This window comes from Gossypium hirsutum, chromosome A12 (assembly GCF_007990345.1).
Source record: "Gossypium hirsutum isolate 1008001.06 chromosome A12, Gossypium_hirsutum_v2.1, whole genome shotgun sequence".
In the NCBI taxonomy this organism is placed as follows: domain Eukaryota; kingdom Viridiplantae; phylum Streptophyta; class Magnoliopsida; order Malvales; family Malvaceae; genus Gossypium; species Gossypium hirsutum.
Genome location: NC_053435.1, coordinates 7164083 through 7180531, shown reverse-complemented (window position 1 = coordinate 7180531; position 16449 = coordinate 7164083). Strand labels below are relative to the sequence as shown.

The 16449-nt window shown below is 33.7% G+C and overlaps 2 long non-coding RNA genes across 17 annotated transcripts; one reads left to right on the top strand and one right to left on the bottom strand.

Moving 5' to 3' along the window:
• Window positions 1–8390: 8390 nt before the first annotated feature.
• LOC107927785 (uncharacterized) lies at window positions 8391–15767 on the bottom strand. Of its 16 annotated transcripts, none has more exons than XR_005906085.1 (4): window positions 15605–15762; window positions 14979–15338; window positions 14535–14896; window positions 8391–9073 (listed from the first exon to the last, which is right to left on the bottom strand). It is a non-coding gene; the product is annotated as an uncharacterized lncRNA (long non-coding RNA). The 16 variants fall into 16 exon arrangements; XR_005906092.1 differs by having other exon boundaries at window positions 14979–15335; window positions 15462–15616; XR_001692512.2 differs by lacking the exon at window positions 8391–9073 and adding an exon at window positions 10802–10987.
• LOC121210847 (uncharacterized) lies at window positions 11795–14818 on the top strand. The gene is made up of 2 exons (XR_005906093.1): window positions 11795–13884; window positions 13949–14818. It is a non-coding gene; the product is annotated as an uncharacterized lncRNA (long non-coding RNA).
• Window positions 15768–16449: the final 682 nt, after the last annotated feature.

Below are 16449 nucleotides of genomic sequence, written 5' to 3'. Positions count from 1 at the left end.
TTGTACAAATTTAATTGTTGATTTTCCTTTCAAATATTGGATCGTTTTACTTACTTCACATTTGCCATCTAGTTTTCTGCCTTATGTTTTCTGTTATCTGCCATTCAATTTGTCATGATCCTTTTTTGGGCCTAATTTTATTTCCATGTTCTTTTGTAGAAATTAGTTATCCACAAGGTAATATATATATAGATATAGCTTATTTCCATGTTCTTTTATATTTGGTTCAACTTAATTATTATTTGATTCAACTTAAGTATGAATTAATTTTATTACCATGTAGCTTGCTTGTCCATTAAAATTACAACAATATAGCTGACCTTCTCTCCAACCTTTTTTTAAATATTTTAAAGATTCAAAGTATATAGGCTGGAAACCTGACGGGTTGCCTTATATCGAGCTGTAAGATATAATGGATCCTCCCTAGGTGTAACAACGCCACGTATGATGAATCTTAAAAAATTCAAAAAGACTTGAAAAAAGTTCTATCGAGCTCATTTACTATTGAATATTTATTACCATGTAGCTTGCTTGTCCATTAAAATTACAACAATAGCTGACCTTCTCTCCAATATTTTTTTAAATATTTTAAAGATTCAAAGTATATAGGCTGGAAACCTGACGGGTTGCCTTATATCGAGCTATAAGATATAATGGATCCTCCCTAGGTGTAACAACGCCACGTATGATGAATCTTAAAAAATTACTATATTCAAATTACTATTTTTTTATATTAATAATATTTGATTTTAATATTTAATAATTTTAAATGTCTTTAAAAGTTATAACTAATTTTTATCAAAATAGTATTAATATTGATCATTACTTAAATAAATTACATAACTTACATAACTCATATAACTTACATAATTTACATAACAACTTACATAACTCACATAACTTACATAATTTACATAACTCACATAACGTACATAACAACTTACATAACTTAACTAATACATGTAGTGTAATCCAATAATTTCCTTAAAAGCATATAGTTTAAAGTTCAAATTTCATAACTTACATAATCTACATAACTTACATAAAACATAAAAATATATCATATCAAGACTTACATAATAAACAACTTACCTGTGTAATTTATTGTCAACAAGAACTACGAAATGGATAGGAGTTGGATGAAATTGTCAAGGGTAAGCAACGCCTGTCGAAATGGAGTACAAACTTTTATGAATTTTGCATTTCAAAATGCAAGCCAAGAGAATATGATTCTTTGCCCGTGTAAGAAGTGTGGCAACATCAATTGGCATACTCGTGAAGTTGTCTACGAACATCTAATTGTTGATGGCTTTATTCGAGGGTATAAAAAATGGATTTTCCATGGAGAGTGTACATCTAGTGGAACTTCTTCAACGATTAATCCGACTTATCCTGATACTGATTACCATCAGTATGTTAGACAAGATGACATGGAAGGTTGTTGTGGGATGCATTTAATATGCACAGTCATGGTAAGCAATCGTTTCCACCTGACTTTATTGCATCCGATGATTGTAATATTGGTGGAAATGTTTTTGGCGAAACGGGAACAAGTGCACCTTATGATGAGCTAAATGAAGAAGCGGTGAAGTTCTACAATTTACTTAATGAAATGAACGAAGAACTTTACGAGGGATCAAAATATTCGAAATTGTTCTTCTGCATTCGTTTATTTCACTTAAAATGTTTGGGAGGGTGGACTGGAAATTCTTTTACAATGCTGCTACAGTTTCTGAGAGAGATGTTTCCTTTTGCAAAAATCCCCCAATCTTGTCAAGATATGAAGAGACTAATAAAAGATTTGGGCCTTAGGTACGATAAAATTCATAGTTGCCCAAATGACTGCATGTTGTACTGGGGTGATCAGAAGAACCAACAGTGTTGTAATGTTTGTGGCAAGTCTCGTTGGATGAATGGGAATACAAAAGATATGAATACGGATGAAGGTGGGGCACAGTTAAGAAAAAAGCTAGTCAAGGTTTTGCGATACTTTCCCCTAATACCAAGACTTCAAAGGCTTTTCATGTCGTCAAAGAAGGTCGAATCTATGAGGTGGCATAATGATCAACGGACCGATGATGGATTATTAAGACATCCTGCGGATTCTTTAGCTTAGAAATCATTTGACTTGAAATTTTCAAGCTTTGCAAGCGATCCTCGAAATGTGAGGCTTGGACTAGCAGCTGACGGCTTTAATCCATTTAAAATCATGAGTACTTCGTACAGTACTTGGCCTGTGGTGCTTGTTCCTTACAATTTGCCTCCATGGATTTGCATGAAGCAATCTTCGTTTATTTTATCAATGATTATTCCTGGAGAGAAAGGTCCCGGAAATGATATTGACATCTATTTGCAGCCACTTATTGAAGAGTTAAAACAATTATGGTCGGGTGTTGAGACATATGATGTATTAAGAAAAGAGAACTTTTATTTACGTGCAGCTTTATTGTGGACAATTAATGATTTCCCGGCTTATGCTAATTTATCGGGTTGGAGTACTAAAGGACGTTATGCTTGTCCTTGTTGTGCTACGCAAACTTGTTCGAAGTGGTTGTACAATGGGAAGAAGTTCTCTTACATGGGCCATCGTCGGTGGTTAGATGAAAATCATAAATTTAGATTTCAGAGGACTCTATTTGACGGTACTAAAGAGTACAGAGGAGCTCTTCAGCAGACCGTTGGATCTGAAATCTTGTTTATGTTAAAAGATATCAACTTTAGTTATGGGAAGATGAATCAACCACCTAACACGAAATCAAAGAGAATATCGAGGGATGAATCTGATGGTGAATCTGACGAAGAGGATGATCCTAATGAGGCAGACTTGTGGAAAAAAAGAAGTATTTTTTTTGAGCTACCTTATTGGGAGCATAATATTTTACGCCACAATCTTGATGTCATGCATATTGAGAAGAATGTCTGCGAGAACATAATTGGGACAATTTTGAATGTCGATGGAAAATCAAAAGACAATCTTCAGAGTCGACTTGATTTAGTTGACATGAGAATTCAGCATGATCTTCATCCTCAAGTACTTCCGAATGGGAAATATCGGTTGCCGCCTTCTATTTTTTCAATGTCAAAGAAAGAGAAAGAGGTGTTTTGTATGGTGTTGAAGGATATAAAGGTTCCAGATGCGTATACGTCAAATATATCTCGATGTGTGAGTCTTAAAGATCGAAGATTATATTCATTAAAATCACATGATTACCACATCTTGATGCAAGATTTACTCCCAGTTGCTTTACGGTGCTGCATGTCAAAAAATGTGACGTCTTGTATAATTGAACTATTCAATATAATGAAAGTTATTTGTGGCAAAGTTTTGGATGTTGAAGAACTTAAGAAAGTACAGGATCGAGCTGCTTTGACTTTATGCAATTTGGAGAAGATCTTTCCACCTTCCTTCTTCACTATTATGGTGCACTTGGTAATCCATCTCCCTCACGAAGCAATACTTGGTGGACCGGTTTTTTATCGATGGATGTATCCAATAGAAAGGTGCTAATTTATTTGTCAAGTATTTATTTATTCGCGTCTATACATTTAGTTACAACTTATGATAAATATTGTATATCGTGTTTAGGTTCCTAAGCAAATTGAAATCTTATTGTCGCAATAAGCGTTATCCAGAAGGATCAATTGCTGAAGGCTACTTGGCAGAGGAGTGCATGACATTCTGTTCTAGATATTTAGAAGATGTTGAAACACGATTGAATAGACCAAATAGAAATGCTGGGCTCAATGATCATAACTTGGCCGAAACTTATTTATTCCAAAGTTATGGAGAACCAATCGGCAAAGTTGAAATTGCAGAATTAGATGATATATCGTGGATACAAGCACATCAATATGTACTTTTTCACCACGATTTAGTTGAACCGTTACGCAAGTAAGTTCTAAAATTTCCTCACATATTTGTCATTTTGATTTGTTTATCTTCTAACCAATTACACTTGTTTTTAACATAGTGAGTACAAACAAATTTTGAGATCTCGTGCACGCTCTCAAAGATTGCAACATCGAGAGATTAATAAGTTATTCACAGAATCTTTTCATGAATGGTTAAGTCAAACGGTATGTAACTAAAGTTAATAAGTTACATATAATCCCGAAATTTAGTTAATTATTCAATTTACTTTCGATTCAATAGGTTTGGAGTGGAAAGGACGTCAATGACGAAGTTAAATGGCTTTCCCAAGGTCCGAACAGAATAATAAAAAGATATAGTGCCTTCCTCATCAATGGATACAGATTTCATACAAAGTATCGTGAGAGAATAAGGAGAACTCAAAATTGTGGAGTTGTTGTTAATTCTTCAATTACAAGTTATGCTAGTGCTAGGGACAGTAATACGGTTGTGGGTAATGTGGAGTATTACGGACTTCTTACCGACATTATTGAGTTGGATTACTATGGCAGATGGAAAGTTGTCTTATTTCGGTGTGATTGGGCTGATGTTAATACTGCTCGAGGAATTAAAGAAGATCAATTTGGTTTTACAATGTTGAATTTCTCTCGCTTGATTCACACTGGACAACAATTGATGGACGAGCCATATGTATTTTCCTCTCAAGTGAAACAAGTTTTTTATTCGAAAGATCCAACTGATGAGGGTTGGTATGTTGTACTCCAGAACACCCCTAGAGACTTGTTTGAAATGGGTAATGGAAGTAGAGATGACATCGTCGAAAGATCAGAAACATTACCTTTTCCAAAACAAAACTTAGATGAAAATATCCCTAGTACTAATACACAACATCAATGGGTTCGACATGATGTGGATGAAGATATTTACGTATAATGATGTAGTAAGATTTTACAATTTTTTAATTATATGTAATATTATAATTTTAATCTTTGTCATGTTATATAATTTAACTATTTTATATGTACTACTATTGTTGTAATTTGTTACTAAAACTTTAATTATTTTATGTGTATTGCAGGAAAAATGCGTAGAAGAAGAGTACGAGATTTAAGTATTGTCCAGAATACTCCAAATTCGAAAGAAAGAAATAGTGAACAGCAGACAGTTGTTGGATCTTCGAATGTGCCGGAGACACTTGATGAGCCTGAAGAATTTCAAAGTAATGTTATGTTCATTTTACATGTGTTGACTTTTATTATTGAATTATTTGTCAATTTTAATATAATAATAGTATATCATTTTTCAGTTGAAAGTGGTGGGACGCGCAGAGTTCGAGGACGTACGCTACTTAGAGATTTATACGACTTAGATCCTGTCGAGCGTGTTAAAGTAAGTAGAAATACTCATGGTCAGCCTGTTGGATCTGAAGCTCGACTTTTAGCAGGCTATTTGGGCATTTTAGCACGAAATGCAAATATGTTGCCCATCAACTACGAATCATGGCATCACATACCTGATAGTAACAAAAACCAGGCTCTCGCTAATATTAAGGTAACAAAATGTGAATGCAATTTATAATACTTTGGTTTAAGTTTCATTTATATTTACATTCTAAACTTATGTTTTTTTAGGAGAGATTTGCTTTAGAAGTCTCCAATGATTATATCAAGAAGGCATTAGGTAAAAGATGGAAAGGCAATAAAAGCACTTTAAAGAAACAATATTTTAAGAAAGACATAAGCCTCGAGGAAAAACTAAGAAATGTTCCGCCAAGAATGCTGAGGTATCAATGGGAAGATGCGGTTAGATTTTGGAATTCAAAGAAAGGTGAGGTATTGCATATTTCCAAACTCTTATATATAGTGTTTACTATATACGTAATAATAATTTTATTATGTAGGACCGTGAGCGAGTTGGAACAAGCAGTAGGCAAAAACAAAAATTCACGCACACGGCAGGGTCGAGAAGTTTTGCTTCTGTAGCTGAGGCCGAGGTATTATGAATTTATTAATTCTTTCAAATATTAATAACTTTCTATTATTAAATAATATTCTTACTACTATATTGTAGGAAGTCAAATCTGGACAAAAAGTTGGACGCCTTCAGCTTTTTGAGATTACGCATAGGAAGAAAGATGGATCTCTTATGACATCCGAAGCTGAAGAAATTATGGTATATTCACTTAATAATATTTGATTTATTCTAAATATTTATAATCTTTAATTATAATTGTTTAATTCAATTCATCATTAGTAGTTTTAAATAATGTTAAGTTATGTTGCATTTCTTTTTATTATATATTTCGTTTCTAACTCTTTAATTGATTTTTTAGGAGAAACTAAAGGAGAAGAAGGCGGAATATGAAGCGATTGCTTCGAGTGATAGTTCTGTTAATCTTGAGAACATTGATAACAGAATTATCACTGTAGTTTTGGGTCCTGAAAGGTACGGTCGGGTTCGATTTCAAGGATCTGGTGTTACCCCGACCCAATATTTTGGATCCGGCTCCCAGCAATACATGCCTTTCGGAAGTCAAGCTCAAGCTGAAGTTCAGAGGTTAAGAGACCAGATAGCTCAGATGCAAGCGAACACGGTTGAGCAAATTGCCGAGGTTCAACGAAAATATGAAGAACTCCAGCAACAACTTAGAGCGAAGGCAGCAGAGAGGGAGGCAGCGGCTGCAGCGAGAGAGGCAGAAGCACGAGCGATGGTAGCAGAACAGAGCAAAAAGTACGATGACCTCCAGCTACAGCTTCAGTAGATGATGCATATGTTTCAGCAATCGCAAAAGCCGCCGTCTTAGACATTAGTTTTCTTATTGTAAGAATGTTTTTAAGTTTTGTCACGTTTAACATTATTGTAAAAATATTTTAAATTATACTTTATTAATTATATCATATATCTTTAGTTAAATTTGAAGTATCATTTAGAATTAATGTTTTTGGTTGTAATTTTTATGTTAAATTTGCTGTTTTTGGCTGCATTTTATATTATATTTGTTGTATTTGGTTGGATTTTAATGCAGATAGGGCTGGATATTGGTGAAAAAAATATTACAAATCTGCCAAAATTAGCGGCGTTTGTAGAAAAAGCGCCGCTAAAATCCTTGACCTCTAGCGGCGCTTTTCCCACAAACGCCGCTAAAATCCTTGACCTCTAGCGGCGTTTTTTTTCAATAAACGCCACAAATTTTTGTGGCGTTACCTATAGCGGCGTTTTTTGCGGCGTTTTAGAAAGCGCCACTAAAAGTTTTAGTGGCGCCTAACCGCTAAAGGCTAAAAAAAGCGCCGCTAAAAGTCTATTTTCCTGTAGTGCGACTAATTCGATTTAATAAATTCGACCCTAAAAACTAATTTTTTCAACACTGTTAAAATTTGAATTCTTACTTCACAGCTAGAGATAGTTCCTTTTTATAAAAAGGATTGAAATAAATATTATTTTAATATTTAAAAGTGGGAAATTTTAAATAAAATGGACTATATAAAGTTTTCATGTGCTTGTAAAATTTTTATAATGGGATTTCAAAATTTATAAGCGATTGAGTTTTAAATTTATAATTTATTTATTTTATTAAATTTGTCGATTCAACTGGATAAATTAAAAATTGATGGTTTAATCAGTTTAATTATCAATTCGATAATAAAACTATTAATTCAATTGTTAATATAATATAATAATAAATAATAAATGATATTTTCGTCAATTCATATATATACCATATAATAATAAAATTTACCTACAATAAACACTTTAATCATTTTATATAAAAGAATTTTATTAAAATATATAATTTATGTTTTCTTTTTTATACGGTAAATCTTAATTGTGTTGCTATCGAGTAAAAGTACATAAATTATTATATTTTAAATTATAATAATTATAACTTAAAAATTTTAAAATTATTTAAATTCATTAAAATCTATCCGACTAGATTGACAATCGAAAAGCTGAAAAAAGCAGAGCGGACCCAATTGTGACGAATTTGATCCAGCATACGGTTGCCAGGTGCTGCAAATCGTTGATATTCCATTCTACCACACTTGGCTGATCACCAAACGGATTGTGTTAACGCAAAATAGCCTACCTGCTTCCAGGATGTTAAATTATTTTAATAAAAAAAATTTAACGGGACGTTTGAACCAATTGTCGAGTATGGAACTTGGCCGAGTCTGCTTGGCTTATGCAGTTATTGTTGTTAGTTGAATTGTACCTTTGTCTCTTGCCTGTTGGCCCCAGACATTGATTCTTTTACACGCCTCATCTATGCTGCTTATTGGAAGAAATTAGCAGCCATGAATGATGGTCTAAACCATCAACTTCTCAAAACCACCATCTTAGTTTCTCCATTAGTCTTTTTATATGCTTATTCTGATATTGACTCCCAATTTATACCGCAGATCAACAATCAGCCTAATATTGTTAGGTTTTACTAGTGTGCTTGCCTTGCCTAACAGGGAAGAAAAAAAAATGCTTGTGGGGCGCTGGTTTTGGGGCTTTACATAAATAGGACCAGCAAGAATTAGTCAAATCAAGAATCTTTTTTTGTCCATAATGAATTAGGTTACACTCTTGCAATAATCCATGGTTTCAGTGTCTTCATCTGTTGGCTAAAGGATAACAATTGATTGCCCAACCACCAAGTGCTTAGCTTTTCACTTTTTCAGTGGTGGATCAAGATACTTACAATAACCACATCATTTCCATCCATTCATTTCAAACAGAAAATACCCTAGTTTTGTGTCAGTATATTATGGAATATTGAGTCTATCTGAACGGAAATAGATGTGAAAATCAACGAATTGGAAATATCTGGGTACCCAATCTCTTAACCTTTTGATTTCAGGCCTAGTCTTGGAAAGATCTTCTCGATCATGACTTACTGCCATTATGGACACTGCTATTGTGGGAGATGCCATCGTCCCTCGTCTCCTCTACCCTTCTCAGTCCTGCTGTTCTTAGCGCTTGCATTGATGTTGCTTGCCTTATCATCTTTAATCAAAATTGAGATAGATATGGAAAGTACTGGGGACAGTATGACATGGCTAGTTTTGCTCGCAGCATTGGCAATACTAGTGGTTGTTCGTTTCTTGTCTGCAAATTCTTGTCGGCAACCTCACTATTGTGGATGTGGAAGATGTACGACATGGAAGTATTGCTACTGAATCTACCTTTTCTGATCCCTCCCTGGTTTGTCTAGTAATCCTACATGTTATTTCCTCTATGTATGAGTTCCAATGTCTTTGATCAACTAAATTGTGTGCATATATATATATATATACTTCTTCTTCTGTTCAATTTGTGAACAAATTTTTGGAAAATCTTCCAGGGTAAACCTGTTTGCCTTTCATTCATAGAACAATATATATTGCTTTCTGAAAGACTGATATGAATTTTGGATGTTGTTATGAATGAAACCAGAGTGCCTATGGATGTGTAAAAAATTGAAGTTTTTTTGTTTTTGTTTTCTGGATTTTGCTACATCTCAATTATTGTCCAGTTCTTAAAGTTTGAATGTGTTGATCATGTAGTTGTAAAGGTAAAAGTCAGAGGGAGGGCAGGTTGTTTAGTTTTAGAGGTAATATTTGCAGAAAGCCCAGAAGGGGAGGCAAATGCATCTCAAACCAAACCTTTATGACTGAAATCATCATTTTAAATTACTTGGAGAATATACTATTCCAACTCATTTTCGATTCCTTCAAAACAAATTCAACAAAGCCGGAAAAGGGACAGATCAGATAAGCGTGTTGAATCTATAATGGAAAAGGATGAATGTCAGAGGCCGAAAGGGCCTCAGCTTTCCTATCATGTAAATTGTCCCATTCATGACAACCCAATTTAACTCAAGCTCACATTCTGCTATTACTCCTTATTCTTATAGAAAGTTGTAGATTTAACATCTATACTTTAATTTAGTCATTTTTACTCTTTATACTTTTTAAGTTCTAAACTTTCAATCCTCCCTAAACAAGAGTTGTTAATTCGTTAACTTATGCCATGCGTTGTCAACTTGTTATTCCACATACTACTCACTAAAGATTTAAGTAATGGATTATCTATCATCATTTACATCATATTGAAATTTCAAAGTTCAAAAAGTATAGACTTAGAATGAACCCATTGACGAATATGGACGAACTCTATAATTGTACGCATAGTGCAAGACTAATAATTGAGTTTAACTGAACAAATTTAGTTACTACTGTTTGAGTTGGGATTAATATTTTAAATTAAAAAATACAAAAACTAAAATTAATTAAATTAAATTATATGAAATTCTCGACTTTCATCACTATTCAAGTAAATCTATGTTTTTGTTTTGCCAACCATTGGAAATCTAGTGCATCTCACTTTTTTAAGTTTAGAACAACAATAGCATTTAAAATCATCAAAACTTAAAAAACTCTAGCCAAGAGTGCTTTGCTTAGAATCCTATCGAAAACAGTTTCTGCTACGGCTTGGGATGAAGGAAAGTGGTGGCGACAACGGTTTTGAAGGAAACGAGATCTCCCTTTTGGCGGAAGAACTCATTCAATTATCGATCAAAAGCTCTGGTGGAACCAAACGAAAAGCCAACTCTGATTTGTACGATATGGACAGAGAAATCCTATAATCCGGATAGCTTTAGGGCACAAATGAAGAGTATATGGAAAACAAGAAAAAAATTCGAGCTTCAATTAGCAAGGCAAAATCTCTTTTTGATCGTGTTTGAAATTGAAGAAGATTTAGAGACAGTTCTGGAAGGTCACCCATGGTTATTTCGTAAAAACTTAGTTATTTTTTATTGTTTGACTAAACCGATGGAAAGAAGTCAAATCAGGCTTAATTCATCCCCGTTCTGCATCAAGATAGGGCCATGCTTGCCAGAATTTGATAAAAAAGATCTACTGCATGCTATTGGGGTTACTTTTGGAGGCGTACTTAGATCTGAAATTAATGGTAAGTTTTGTCATCTTAGAATTATATTAGATGTGCAGAAACCACTTCGTAGGGGTATTTTTGTCTCCAAAGACAACCAAAGAAAATCTTGGATCTCTTTTAAGTATGAAAAACTACCGACATTCTGTTTTGGAAGTGGAAGGATGGGGCATGGTCTCCAAGAATGTGTTGGGATAAAACCTGAAGAAAAAAAACAAAATCAGAGATGTTCCACCTTATTCTTTAGCGTTAAAAGCATAATCAAATTTACTCGGAAAGGAAAGTTAAAAGTTTAATGCCCTCTCAAAGAAGATGCAACCTCAATGTTCGTATATAGGAATTATGGAGAAGATTCAGGAGATAAATCCACAAAAAGAGGATGAAAACGCTATGGTCCAGAGAGTACAAGATAATTTACAATCAATAGAAGCAAAGAAAGTGAAGAAGATGCAGGAGGAAGGGGCAACCGTGGAAAATAAAGTGAATGGGAAGAACGCTTCATGTGAAGAAACTTTGAAACCAATCAGGAAAATTAGTTGGAAAAGAATTGATTCAGTGAAAGTGATGAGCCATTATAGTGAATAAAGTATATTGAGAAAGAGAAAATCGAAAGAAATAGAAGTTGAAGATTGTTGTACAGAAGAGACCCGTGAAGATGAAGCAAAGAGAATGAAACATGATGGACAAGAGTTAAAAAGCAAATATGGCTCAATTTTGTCTATAGAAAATCAGAAACAAATTTATTTTCCCAACTAAAATAGATCGACGACTGCCAAAAGGCAAGCCGACCGAATGCAATAAAAAATATATGTTAGAATGTCTGTGGATTGAGGAATCCACAGGCAGTGCGGAGGCTTCGGTTTTTGCTGAAGCAACATAATCCCCAATGTCTTCTTTATGGAGACCAAAATAGATAGAAAACGTATAGAAAATATCAGAAGGAGATGTGGTCGTGCGAATGGGATTGACGTAGGCGAGGAAGGTTCGCAAGGTGGAATCTGTCTAGCATGGAAAGAAGAAATTACGATTAGTCTAAAAATTTTCTCAAAAATTCACATTGATGTGTTGATCAAAGAGGAAAGTGTTAATGAAGAATGGAGATTTACAATGTTTTATGGTTCACCTTATGTAAGTAACAAAACTGTCTCATAAAATTTACGAAGGACCTTGGGTCAAGAAAAAAATCATCTTTGGCTGGTAAATGGTGACTTTAATGAAATAATGTATTCTTTTGAAAAAGATAGAGGTCAATCGAGGGAGGAGAAAAGAACGGAAGTCTTCCATGAGGTTTTAGAGGAATGTCAATTAATGGACGTGAGTTATACGGGGGTATGGTTTACATGGCAGAGAGGGAATCTACCGAAAACAAATATTAAAGAGAGATTGGATAGAGGCGTCGCAAATGAAAAATGGATGCATCTCTTTCCAAAGGGCAATATTCATCACTTAATACACTCGACATCAGATCATTGCCCTCTTCTTATCAGTACAGATAATGAAAAAAGTTATAAGGGGATTCCTAGATTTAAATTTGAGGCATGGTGGACCTTGGAGGAGTCCATTGAACGAGAAATTAAGAAATCATGGGAGGTATCAAATGGATCGATCTTTGAAAAACTTGAAAGACTGCAAATCAATTTGATAAGATGGGCAAGCTCAATAAAGAAGGGTTGAGACAGTTTAAAAAGTAAGCTTACAAAGGAACTAAAAAATCTAATGGATAGGGAGAGGGATGATGAAACAATGGCAAAGCTAATTGATACTAGAATTTGACTCAACATGGAGATTGATAAAGACGAAATGTATTAGGAACAAAAGGCACGCGCCAGTTGGATTCAATTAAGGGATAAGAATTCAGCTTTTTTTTCATAAATATGCCTTAGTTTGTAGATGAATTAACACAATTACTAGGCTGGAATCAGATGAAGGAAAGGAAATTTCTGATGAATTAGTAATTAATGAGGCCACTTTAAATTACTTCCAGAATTTATTTTCGTATAATGGAGTGGGGAATTTATCACACCTCTTAACGGGTATTAACATTAATATTTCTTCTGATATCAATACAGCTTTGTTAGCAACATACACGACAGAAGAAGTCTATTCAGCGTTGAAAGGAATGGGGCCCACTAAAGCTTTAGGTTGTGATGGTTTTTCAGCATTATTTTTTCAAAAGTTCTGGCACATTATGGGTAAAGATGTTGAAACTTTTTGTCTAGGAATTTTAAATGATGGTAAGGATTTTGACTCTTTAAACCTTACGGATATAGTGCTTATTCCAAAAACCCCAAACCCCACAATTCTTGTCAATTTCAGTCATATTAGTTTATGCATAGTTATCTACAAAATTGTGGCCAAAACAATAGCAAATCAACTTTAAGAATTTATTAGACGATGTATTGATAGTGCTCAAGTGCGTTGCAAGAAATGAAATTTTACATACATTAAGCCAAAAACATACAGGGAAAAAAGGATTCATGGCAGTAAAATTAGACATGAACAAAGCTTATGATAGAGTTGAATGGGCTTTTTTAAAGGATGTAATGCTTCGAAAGAGATTCGCAGAGGAATGGGTTGCATTAGTTATAAGATGTATTTCCACAGTCTCTTATGTAGTGAACATTAATGGGAATAGAGGCAATGTTTTAAACATACTAAGGTGACCCACTTAACCCTTTTATTTTTTTGATATGCAATAAAAGACTTTCATCTCTGATAAGGCTGCTAATAAGAGAGGGTTTGTTAAAATGAGTAAAGGCTAGTAGAAGAGGACCGACGATATCACACCTACTGTTTGCAGATGATTGTATTTTGTTTGGTGAAGCTAAAAATAGAGGAGCAATAATTTTGAAAGATATTTTGAACGAATGTGAAATATGTTTCGGCCAATACGTGAACTTTAATAAATCGGCGATTTTCTATAGTTCTAACACAGCAGAGGGGAACAAAAAAGAAATCTCGGCTGTAATGAGTGTAAGGTGCTCAACAAATCTGAAAAAATATCTAGGACTTCCTAATATGGTAGGAAGATGGAGGATGGAATCTTTTCAGAATCTTAAGGATAGGGTTAAGCAGATAATTGAAAAATGGAATACAAGGTTTCTATCACATGGGGGAAAATGAGGTTTTTATAAAATTTGTGCTTGAAAAATGGAATACAAGGTTTCTATCACATGGGGGAAAATGAGGTTTTTATAAAATTTGTACTTCAAGCAATACCAACTTGTGCTATAACATGCTTTCTTCTACCAAAGTCTATGTGGAGAATTAGAAAATATATTCGCTAAATTCTAGTGGCAAAAAGGAAAGAGAAAGAAAGGGATACATTGGTGCAAATGGAAATTTATGTGTCCCCCAAAAGAAGACAGGGGAATGGGTTTTAGAAACATGGCTTAGTTCAACATTTCCCTACTAGTTAAACAAGGATGGAGGATTATTAATAATCAGAATTCTCCTGTTACGCGAGTGTTTGACAAATATTTTTCGAACGATCAATTTTTAAGTTCTCATTCAAGAAATTCAAGTTCTTATATATGGAAAAGTATTTAGGCAGCTAAAGGAATTTTGGCAAAAGGACTATGCTGGCGAGTGGGTACAGGTATTAATATCTTTATTAATGATATTCTCGGATTCCAGATGCAATAAATTTTAGATTATCTTCAGTGGTTAATTCTATGCGATATTTTAATGTTAATAAGTTGATCGATAGCAATGAAAGAATATGTAAAAAGGAGCTAATTAATAATACCTTTTCAGAATAAGATGCTAGAAAAATCCTCCGGATCCCCTTGGCCCGAGTAACTCACGATGATTTTCTGGTCTGGGGAGGTGAATCTTCGGGTGCATTTTCGGTTCGTAGCACCTATAAATTATTACAAACTTCTGATGAAAATCCTAGAACTTACTTTTTACAAACCATCTATAGGAAATTTTACAAAAAACTTTGGCTCCTAAATCTATCAATAAAAATCAAGATTATAATCTGGAGATTTTCATGGAATTATCTGCCTACAAAGGTCAAAATGCAGTATAGAAAATTAGCCAACAATACAAGTTGCCCTCGATGTGGAGAAAGAGCTGAAACAATTGATCATTTATTTCGTGAATGTCCTGTTACAGTGGAAGTTTGGACAACATTGTCAATCCAGAATATTCTCATGGTTACTAATATGGAATTTGTATAGTGGCTTACCTGGGTGTTTGATCAGTTTACCCTTGTCAATACCGCAATTTCTGCTGTGCACTCAGGGCCATATGGGAGATAGAAACACAAGAATACATGAAAAGAGAATTAGTACATGCAAGGAAATAGTAAACTTCATTAGCAACTACATTGTTGAACTTAATGGTCTTGAAAAAAGAAAATCAGTAATTACGAAGGAGACTAGAAGTTGGAGCCACCCACCTCGTGAGTTCATTAAAATCAATTTCGATAGTGCGTATGATAGGAATTATAATCATTCGGCTTTAGGTATTGTGGTCAGAAATGAAGAAGGGATAGTGCTCTTATCTTGCTCAGAGATCCATCAAGGGGTCGTCTCCGCCTTTGCTGCTGAAGCAATTGCATGTCGGAAAGCAGTCCAAATAAGAGTTGAAAAGAAATGGTCAGCAATCATAATCAAAGGAGAGTCCCTCGCAGTAATCAAGAAATGTAAAAACAAGAGTCAAGACCGACCACTGATAGGAGCATTCATATATGATATTCAACAGAGAACAAATAGATCTAGAAATTTCATGTTCAAACATATACCGAGATTCGCAATCGCCCTTGCTCATATACTCGCAACAGAAACTTTAAAAAGAAAGGAGAAGGTGTACCTAGAAATGAATGTCCCTAAGTATGCCGAAAATCAAAGAAAAGATCAGTTTTTTGAAAGAAAAAGCTTTCCTGAGTATTGAAATCATCAAACAAGAACAGAGAAATGATAGATAGCTGACAAGACAGATTTCAGATATTCTAATTGGGCATTTATTCGGCGTATTTATTGTCGTTCTAGACTATTCTGCATAATATCTAGATATTTTTTTGTTCTATTATTTAGGCCATTTTTAATTTTTGGGCCATTTTTAGGTATTTGTCTTTCTGATTCTTTTGGTTTTATTGCTATGAAAACTGCTTCTTTTCTTATTAATAAAAGCCTAATCTGAAATTTAGTAATAAAAAAAAGTTTAGAACAACAGCATCGACCACTACATTAAGGGTGCGTTTGGTTCGCTGTATTGGATTAGAGGTGTATTGGGATTAGAGGTGTATTGGATTAGAGGTGTAATAGCTAATCTACTGTTTGGTTGAATGTAATGGAATAGAGGCGTAATAGTAATCTTGTGTTTGGTTGAATGGAATAGAGGTGTAATAGCATAATGGAAAAAACTAAAATGACTAGAATACCCTTAGCATAAAATTGTTTTGGTAAATGATTATTGTTATTGTTATTTAAATTATAATAAGATTATTATTATCAATAATAAATAATTTAATCATATTTAAACATAATTATTATTAAATATATTTTAATTAAAATATATAATTTAATAAAATTCTTAATAATTAATATTCTTATATTAATTTACTGAAATCATAATATATGATACTGTAAAATATAAATTAACATAATTATTATTAAATATATTTTAATTAAACTATATAATTTAATAAAATTCTT